Here is a 9845-nt window from a genome sequence, read left to right as displayed (position 1 = left end):
CTTAAATTTTGAAAAGATTTTGAGATCCTCAATGGGAAGTTACTAGAGAAGTACGAAGTGTTTAGCCTTGTTTCTCAACTCAGTATTTTTCATTATTCTAATTAAAGATGTGACCAATAATGAGATGAAGTTTTGTATGCCGTGAGCTGTTTTCTCTCCAATCTGTATCTACCTAGCTGTTTTTGTTGTTTTCCTCATATGCAGAAACACTGAACATCTTTGCCATAAAAGAACAGCACCAGCCCAGCAGTTTCCATTGCAAATCCAGTTAAGAAGTTTCAGATGGCAAAAGGTGAGTAAATAAGCAACAAATATTGCATATTTACTGTTCAGTTACTTACACTGGCCATTTCAACATATCTGAACTATGGTTATCTAGAGCTCAGTCTGAGTGGCTTTTGATCTGTCAGCAGGTGGATCCCTTAGAGATTCGCTATCATGATCGCTAAGATAAGTGGGTTTGAGGGGGAGATTGGTGGGTTTGGGGTTAAAGTGATGGAGGCAAAGCTGAAAAGCTGGAAAGTGTCTAATGTTTAAAATAACTTGAACTGATCCCATTTTAAGTATAGCCTACCTGTCTGATATGAATGAAGACATTCTTCCTGGCTTTAAGTAGTACAGGTTGAACCTTTCTCGTCCGGGACCCTTGAGACTTGACCAGTGCTGAACGAATGAATTTGCCAGACCATGGGAGAACAATATTATCTAGCACATTACCAATACTTTTACTGTTTACTGGGCTCTTAGAAGACCTTTAGGGATAAGTAGCAGAGAGAAAGCCTTGCTAGTCTCTATACTACCAAAACAAAAACGCAGTAAAGTAGCACTTTAAAGACTAACAAAATAATTTATTAGGTGAGCTTTAGGGATAAATTACAGCTAAATAACAACACAGAACATTGAGAGCCAGGGCTGGGGGCTGTAAACAAACTTTATGGGAAACTCGTCCACACTTACGATAAATGGTCATCCGGCTGACCAAAATCATGCCGTATTACAGATGTTGCCAGAAAAGAGATTTCCAAATTAGAGAGGTTCAACCTGTATAAAGGCTTTGTTAAATAAAGGAACTGGTCCATACTATTTTAAGTGTAATTTATAGGAGTAACAAGCTTAACAGTCAGGATGTTAAAATGGTTAACCAATTAACTTTTTTAACTCAGAGCTTGCTGCACAGTCTGCTATCCGGCCTTGTCACATTTGCGGCATTGGGGTCTTGCTGGGGCTGTAGGGACCTGTTGCCGATATCACCATGGCTGTGGGGTCCCAGCACCTGGCCCACCAGCATCTCCATGACCGAGGCTACTCCAGCTTGGCAAAGCTGGCCGCTGCTGGAGTTTGCCAGCAGGGACTGGTTAATGGCTAAGTGTACCAGGAAGCCTCATGCTTATTGGTATGGTTACTGGTTAGCTGTTTTAACAAACTTGCTTAACACATTTATCTTGAAGGGAATTTGCATCTTTGTTACTAATCCTTTGTCAAGACCAAGGAGACTTCTTAGAACTTTTTACACTTCTGGAGTTAGTGTTGTGGTTTTGGATCCTGTGTTTGCTATTTCAGGGAAGTACACTGTGAAGAAAACACAAATTTAGAAGCAGCACGCTGAAGAGCCAGCCTCCTCAGGCTTTGTCTAAACTGGAAGATGTAAACTGCTCTTAGTTCCAGCAGTGCTCACACGGCTCCATGGTGAAACCATTGTTGAGGGTCTGCACTGTCAGGTGACAAAGCGGTAGGATGACCACACTTGTGGCCATTGCAGCAGCATATAGAGCAGTGCATTCTGGGCAGGTGTCCCACATAGAACCTCTTCCGCCCTTCACGGAGATGCTGATCACAGTGGAATGCAACTTTGGGGCTCAGGACCAAGCAAATGGTGAGATCACATTGCAAGTCTGGGATGATGGGCAGTGGGTGCAGGACTCTCAGATGAGAAAAGCCACTTTCATGGGATTGTGTTATGAGTTCAACCCCACCCTGTCGTGCAAAATCATGAGAATGAGAGCTGCTCTGCCAATGGAGAGCCATGTGCCACACAGCTACCAACTAATCACCACTCACTTTGGAATGGAAAAGTTGACTGTTGGACTAATATTGATGGGCGCCTGCAGGGCCATTAATCACATCCTGCTCTGAAAGACCATGACCCTGGCAACATGGATGGCTTTTCATGGGTGGGCTTCCCTAAGTACCGAGGGGTGATAAATGGCACACATATTCCAATTTTGGTATCAGGCAACCTATCCTCCAAATACATTAACTATCACTGTGGCATTTCAGAGACATTAACATAGGCTGGTCCAGAAAGGCATAAGACGCATGCCTCTTTCTGAACACTGGCCTGTACAGGAAGCTGCAAGAGGGGATGTTCTTTGTGTACCAGAAGATCACTGTGAAGAAAGTCAAAATGCCATCGTGATCCTGGGAAACTACATCTACCCCTTAATAACAAGGCTCACGAAACTGTATACTGGGAGCCTTCACAGCATCCAAGAGAGGTTCAACAACAGGCTAAGCAGGTGAAGAATGACTTCTGAGTGTGCTTTTGTATGTTTAAAAGTCCTTTTGTAATGGTTGTATGGGAAGCTAGGCCTGGCCAACGACAACACCCTATGCTTATAGCCATGTGTTGTACACTCCATAATATTTGTGAAGGGAAGGGTGAGAACTTACTGAGACTCAGTGTCTGGAGGCTGAGTCTGAGCAGACTCAGACCTAGGCTATTAATGGAGCACTCCATGGGACCATAAGGATCGAGGAAGCCTTGAAGTAACAATTTGATGCCTATAGCCAGTAATACTTGTCATCAAGCACGGGAGCACAGTCGCTGCAGTGCTGATGGAGGGTTTTGCTTGGACCCTGGATGCACTTGGGACAATAGCACCTGTTCTGCATCTGACTAACCCTGTGTCAGTGCTAGCACCACACACACCTACCCCTGCTTTCCACAACACTCCTTCCCCCAACAACTCACTTAAGCACTTCCAAAAATCAAAGCCACTTACCAAGCACATCCTCTGCTGTCTGTGCTTCCTCAAACTCTGACTGCTGAGACCACATAGCTTCCTCTGGGGCAGAAAATAGCTCATGACTGCATGCGTCTGCGGATGCAGAGTCTGCTTTGGGATCAGAGTCTCCCTCCCACTCAACACCCTCATCCACCATTTCCTCCTCCTTGCTCAGTCTGCTCTTGGATGGCACTTGAGACCCTGAAGTACCCATGGGGGTCTTCGGAGCAGAGGTGGGGGTCACCCTCAGGTATTTCATCCAGCTCTTTGTGGAACCAGCAGGTGCAGCACTGGAGTGGTGGTTTGTTTCCTGCACCTTGTGGCCTTGTGGCCTTTTCAGCGACTTCACTTTGACCCTGGATTGCCGTGCTTCCCTGTTTATGGCCCCTTCTGATTATGCATCTTGAGATCTGCCCATTGGGGGCTGGAGCAGGGATTGGGCAACCGCTTCTCCCCAGACACTGATGAGGTCCAGCACCTTGGCATGGCTCCAAATAGGGGATCACCTGGTGCATGGAGCAGGCATGATCATGTGGAAAGATCAGTGGTGTAAAAAGTACCCAAAAGAGTTACTTGGATAAAAGTACAGTTACTTTGCAAAAAATGTGTGTAAGTAAAAGTCAAAGTATCCTGGAAAATGACTTCAGTCAAAGTGCAAAGTTGTCACATCTTGATAGTACTCGAGTATCCAGAAGAAAAAGTAGCCATCCTTTTCAAATCTATGGTTGACCCCTTGAGTTATCATAGGACTGCATTATTTTTTCATATATCTATATATCTATATCTATATCTATACACATATATACATTATGTGTGTGTGTGTGTGCTACAATAATGTATGTATGTATATATGGCTACGTCTACACGTGCCCCAAACTTCGAAATGGCCATGCAAATGGCCATTTCGAAGTTTACTAATGAAGCGCTGAAATGTATATTCAGCGCTTCATTAGCATGCAGGCTGCCGCGGTGCTTCGAAATTGACGTGCCTCGCCGCCGCACGGCACATCCAGACGGGGCTCCTTTTCGAAAGGACCCCGCCTACTTCGAAGTCCCCTTATTCCCATGAGCTGATGGGAATAAGGGGACTTCGAAGTAGGTGGGGTCCTTTCGAAAAGGAGCCGCGTCTGGATGCACCATGCGGAGGCAAGGCGCGTCAATTTCGAAGCGCCGCGGCAGCCCGCATGCTAATGAAGCGCTGAATATGCATTTCAGCACTTCATTAGTAAACTTCGAAATGGCCATGCAAATGGCCATTTCGAAGTTTGGGGCACGTGTAGACACGGCCTATGTGTGTGTATTAGATACTGCTGTTTTGTTGTCGTCATATTAGTGCCTGGAGGAGAGCCACAATGTGAGCGAAGTAATATCTTTAATTGGACCAAATATGGTTGGTGAGAGAGACAACCTTTGGAGCTCCTCAAAGCTCTTCTCCAGGTCTGTAGAGCTCAAAAGGGTTAATCTCTCACCAACCAAAGCTGTTTCAAAATAAAAAGATATCACCTCACTCACCTTGTCTCTCTGGCTATGTCTATGCTAGCACGTTAGGTCAAAGTAGCATATTTTGAAGTAGCACTATCGAAATACGCTACATTGACGCGTAGCAGCTACACATCCTCTGGGCCTGGCACCGTCGACGTTGAGTATCGAATAAGCACCATGCTACATCGAAAGGGGCTGCCCTGGACACGGAAAGGGAGAATCCACACATACAAGCATCTCCCTTTGAAATAAGGGTCCCAGAAAGACTGAGGATGGGGTCACAGGCAGACTAGCCCTTCTGGGGCAACAAAGTGCCACTCCCTTAAAGGGCCCTCCCACACACTCTCGGCCTCAACTGCATGAGGCCTGTATATTGGTATTGGTGACACAAGCCTCACAGACCTCGAACCCACAGACATGGACGTCCAGCATCAGCTGGAAGCCTTCCAAGCCGCCTCCATAGGTGAGCCCTGCCCGGGGGCACAAGGGGACATCCTGGACCATCGGGCCCTCCTGTTCTTCCCCCACTGGGTGCCCCACCGGCTCTGTAGCTACCCCTCTAGCACTGAGTGGTGGAAGCACCTGGTCATGGGGGAATGGGATGATGACCAGTGGCTGTGGAACTTCTGCATGAGCTGGCAGACCTTCATGGAGCTTTGCCAGTGGCTCAGCCCCGCCCTGAGGCAACAGGACACACGGATGCAGCGCGCCCTCCCTGTGGAGAAGAGGGTGACAATAGCTGTCTGGAAGCTGGCCACTCAAGACAGCTACTGCTTCATAGGCCATCAGTTTGGCACTGGCAAGGCCACAGTCAGGGCTGTCACGATGGAGGTAAGGACGCCTGGGCCTGCTCCCACCGGGGGGTGGGGAGTCAGGGAGCGTAGCTTGGGGAGGGGGGCCCGGGTGGGGGGGCAGGGCACACTCTGCATACCCTCATGGGCGCCCTTGTCCCCTCCCCACAGGTGGTGCATGTGCTCAATGCCCTGCGGCTGCAGAGGGTCATCCGAGTCAGGGACCTGAACGCGGCAGTCGTGGGATTTGCCACCATGGGGTTCCCTAACTGCTTCGGGGCCCTCACTGGGACCCACATCCCCATCCACGCCCTGGACCACAGTAGTAGGTGCTATATTAACAGGAAGGGCTATCACTCTGTGGTCCTGCAGGCCGTGGTGGACAGCCATGGCCACTTCTAGGACACGTATGTGGGCTGGACTGGCTGGACCCATGATGCTCCTGTGTTCCGCAATTCAGGGCTATGCTGCCAGCTGGAGGCAGGGACCTACATCCCCCAGAGGGAGATCCCCTTGTGGGACACCACCGTGCCCTTCTGCCTCGTGGTGGATGAGGCCTACCTTCTCCAGCCCTGGCTTATGCACCCCTACATGGGCCACCTCAGTGCCAGCCAGAAGCTCTACAATGCCTGACTGAACCACATCCGCCAAGTGGTCGAGTGGGCCTTTGGGCGCCTGGAGGGCCGGTGGCACTGCCTCCTGGCCCACCTGGACGTGGGCCTCCCAAACATCCCCCAGGTTGTGGGCGCCTGCTGCAAGCTCTACAACCAGGTGGAAAGCTAGGGGGAGGCAGGTCTGGGTGCTGGAAGCTGGAACAGGCTATCCCCAGCCAGCCACTGCCTCTAGCTGCCAGGTCCACTGGGATGGAGACTAGGTCCGGGAGGCCCTGTGGGAGTACTTTGACCAGAGGGCCTAGTGAGTACCACCAAGGCCATGCCTGGTGGGTTGCCTGCACACCACTCCTACCACCTGCCCACCACCCCCACCGAAAGCACACAAAACACGGATGGGGGAGGGTTGAAAAATAATACTGCTTCCTTGTTAAATAACCAAAAAACTCGCCTCTGTGCATAAAACTAATAACAAACAGCATCATAAACAACTATGTACATGGAGGGGGATGACTATATACAGTGGGGAACAACTATATACAGGGGGGGACAACTATATACATGGGGGGGTTGTGGCCAGGCCAACCATTGGCCCATCACTGCGGGGCAGGGGTGGACTGGCGCAACCCCCACTGTGTCCAGGTGGCTGGTCCCCACCCCCGCAGCCGGGGTCCCTGGTGAGGCCGGCTGGGGGTCGGGAGCAGGGGGAGGTACAGTCGGGGTGGGTCCTCGCCTTGGTCATTGGCCCCAGTGGGCTTCTGCCCTGCAGAGTTGGTGGGCGGGGTAGCAGGCAGGATGTCAGCTGGGGTGACAGGTGGGACATCAGGTGGGGTGGCAGGCAGGATATCAGGTGGGGCAGCAGGGAGGGCAACTGGGGGGGAGCAGCTGGGCCACCAGCTCCTCAAAGGTGGCGGCCACCCAGTTAAAGGTGGCCATAAAGTCCCTCCAGGCCGCCCAGTGCCAGGCAGCCTCCCACTCCTCGAAGTGGAGCTTCTGTTCCATGATGTCCGTCTGGCGACGGAAGGCAGTGGCCACCTTGGGGTCGTGTGTGGTGCACCTCTGGCCCTGGTGGGGGTGGGCCCATCCTGGCGCCGGTGGTGCCCCTGGGCGGTGATGCTCTGGGGATCTCGAGGGGCTGTCTGGGACTATGGATTGGGCCATGCTGTCCTGGCCCTCGGATGGTGTGGCTGCAGAAACTGGGGGGAGGGGAGAGTGAGGCCATGGGCACCGAGACTTGCCCCATGGCCCAGGCCCCCCCCATCCACCCATGGGCATCTGGTCCCCATCCCCCGTCCCCCATTGGTGCGTGCGGTGGCCTGTGGGTGGCCCCTTCCCGTGGTCTGCCCCCTCCCACCTCCCACTAGGGAGAGGACACAGCACCGCCCATGGGTGAGGGTGCTGATGAGCACGGGAGGCCATGGCACTGTCCCTGGGCCATGGTCTGCCTGGGCCCTGGCGGGCTGGGGTCTGCTGGGGATGTTGGGTGCGCCCAGTCACACGTGATGCCCCACACCACGCCCTGGGGGTGTGTACCCCTGGGGTACGTATCCGACAGTCTACCGCCATGGCCGGGGGAGGCCTGTTGGGCACATGCTTGGCTGGAGCTGCAGGAGGGAATGCTCAGCACTAGCTCCCCATCCACAGTGGACCACTCTATGGCCGGGGTGCACGGTCCCGGCTCTGGCTCTGTGCGTGCCGGGCTGGGGCTCCTCGGCCATGCTCTCAAGGATGGCTAGGGGGAGGGGGTGTCCTGGGGTCCCAGGATGGCCCTGAGCGCCTGGTAATAGGGTCAAGTGACGGGGGCAGCCCCAGACCAGCTGGCCGAGTCCTGTGCCTGGGTATAACTCTGCCACAACTCCTTGACCTTACTCCTGACATGGTCAGGAGTGTGGGCAGGGTTACCCCGGGCGGTCAAGCCCTCGGCCAGCCAGGAGAACGCCTCCATGTTCCGCCGCTTGCTCCCTATGATGTGGAGCACCTCCTCCTCCCCACAGAGCCCCAGCAGAGCACGGAGCTCGGAGTCGGTCCTGGAGGGGCCCCGCTTCCTGCCCCGCTGGCTGGAGGCCTGGGAGCCCTGTGATGGCACAGAGGGGGAGCTCTAAGGGTGCTTGTGGGGGCTGGCTTGTCTCCCTCTGGGCCATGTAGGGGTGCCTCATGGCACAGCTGCTGCCTGCACAGTCTCCGCTTCCTGCCACGGGGTTTCCAGGTCTGTTCGGCTTTAAGAACCGCTGGGCGCAGAGATCATAGAGCCCTGCAGGGGCTGGACAGCACGTCTCCACCTAACAGCTGATTGCTATTTTGAGGTAGAGGAACGTGGAACGTCTACACGTATCCTATGTCCATGGCAGACATCAATGTAGGTTGCTATTCTCATCTTCTGATAGGAACAGCGATTTCGATGTCTCACCGTCTAACTTCGATTTCAACTTCAAAGTAGCATGCAGCGTGTGTAGGCACGACGCGCGCTATTTCGAAGGTGGGCTTGCCACTTCAACGTTGCATTCTAGTGTGGATGCACCTTCTGTGTTTTAACCATTTTAAAGCTTGAACTCTGTGCATCTCAACCTCGTCTGTCATTAAAAATGATCGGACCTCCCTCCATAATTTCCCACAACTTTGAAAAATAAAAAATACAAAAAGGTTGTTTAAAACGTATTCCACAAAGTTATAAAAAATAAAAAGCACTTTTGACCAAGGCTTTTTATGAGCCAGAACAGCTGGAGTGAAACACGGTGGAGGAGATGGGCGGATGGGACAGAGCTGATATTCCCACTAAATTCCTCTGAGTGTAAATGCCTCATTGAAAGTGCACGTCACAGCAATCACACCTCATCCTTCCTGAGAATGAAGTAGGTTTGTAGATTAAGATGGGAGCAAAGAAAAATCTTTATTCCTAATCTTGATGCAAGAATAACACCGTGCTCAAAAATGTCTCAGGTCAGTGAGCTGTAAGAACACCCCCTGACCTGAGAAATTTCAGCACACGGATAAGTACAAGTTGTACTGACAACATAAACAAAACCTGAGGGTGTCGCTAGGTCATCAAGAATTGAATGCAAGTGCAGTACCCAGAGGCACTGAGACCTCCTACTAGGGCAAGTGAAGTCTCTGCTCTATAGCTTCTGCTGAGAACCAGCTGGCCTTTAGCTCATGTGGTAGAGCACAGGGCTTTAGCCCCCTACAGTTGGAGGTTCCATCCCTGGTGCCAGAAATCTGGGTCTGCCTATGTTACAATTGGTGCATTGGCCTGGAAGAACTGCTGGAAGGTCTCAGAAGCTCAGGATGTGCTTCCTCAGGCCAGGGAAGCATGTAGTCCGCAGAAGCACTGAGACCCCATGCAAGGGTGAGTGAAATCCCTGCTCCACAGCCTTGCCTGAGAATCAGCTGGCCTCTAGCTCATGCTGTAGTGCAGAGGGCTTTAGCTCCTATGATTGTAGGTTCTATCACTGGTGCTGGCAACCTGGGTCTGTTGGTGTCACACAAGTTAAATGTGTTTCAGCCATCCAGCTGCACATCACCCACTGTGACTCATTTCCTTCAGTGACTCCTGGGAGAGCTGATTTCAGTAAGTTGTCTCTTCTGCACCCACCCACTTGCCTCACAGTGTGGAAGCAGCAGCAACCCCCAATCCACTCCAAAAATGTCAGCCAGCCAGCCAGGGGAGCAGGAAGACAGAACCAACGCCTGGTAGGGGAGGGGCAGAATTAAAAGGTTCCCACCTCAACACTCAAGTGTCATATGCCACTCCCCAGTTTGTAGCCCATTCCTCCTCCTCTGTCCCCCAGTGGACCTTAGGAAGAAAAGGGGGTGAGTGTGGACCCAGAGCTGCTTCACACTAACACACACCCACATAATAGGGTTACTCCAACTCCCAGCCAGCCAGCACACAGAGGGAAGGCCCCCCGACACTAAAACCCCCCTCCACCCCCACACACTCCAAACCCCAGCAGGGAGAA

Source organism: Carettochelys insculpta, chromosome 2 (assembly GCF_033958435.1).
Source record: "Carettochelys insculpta isolate YL-2023 chromosome 2, ASM3395843v1, whole genome shotgun sequence".
Lineage (NCBI taxonomy): Eukaryota > Metazoa > Chordata > Testudines > Carettochelyidae > Carettochelys > Carettochelys insculpta.
Note: the sequence above shows the minus strand (reverse complement) of the source record.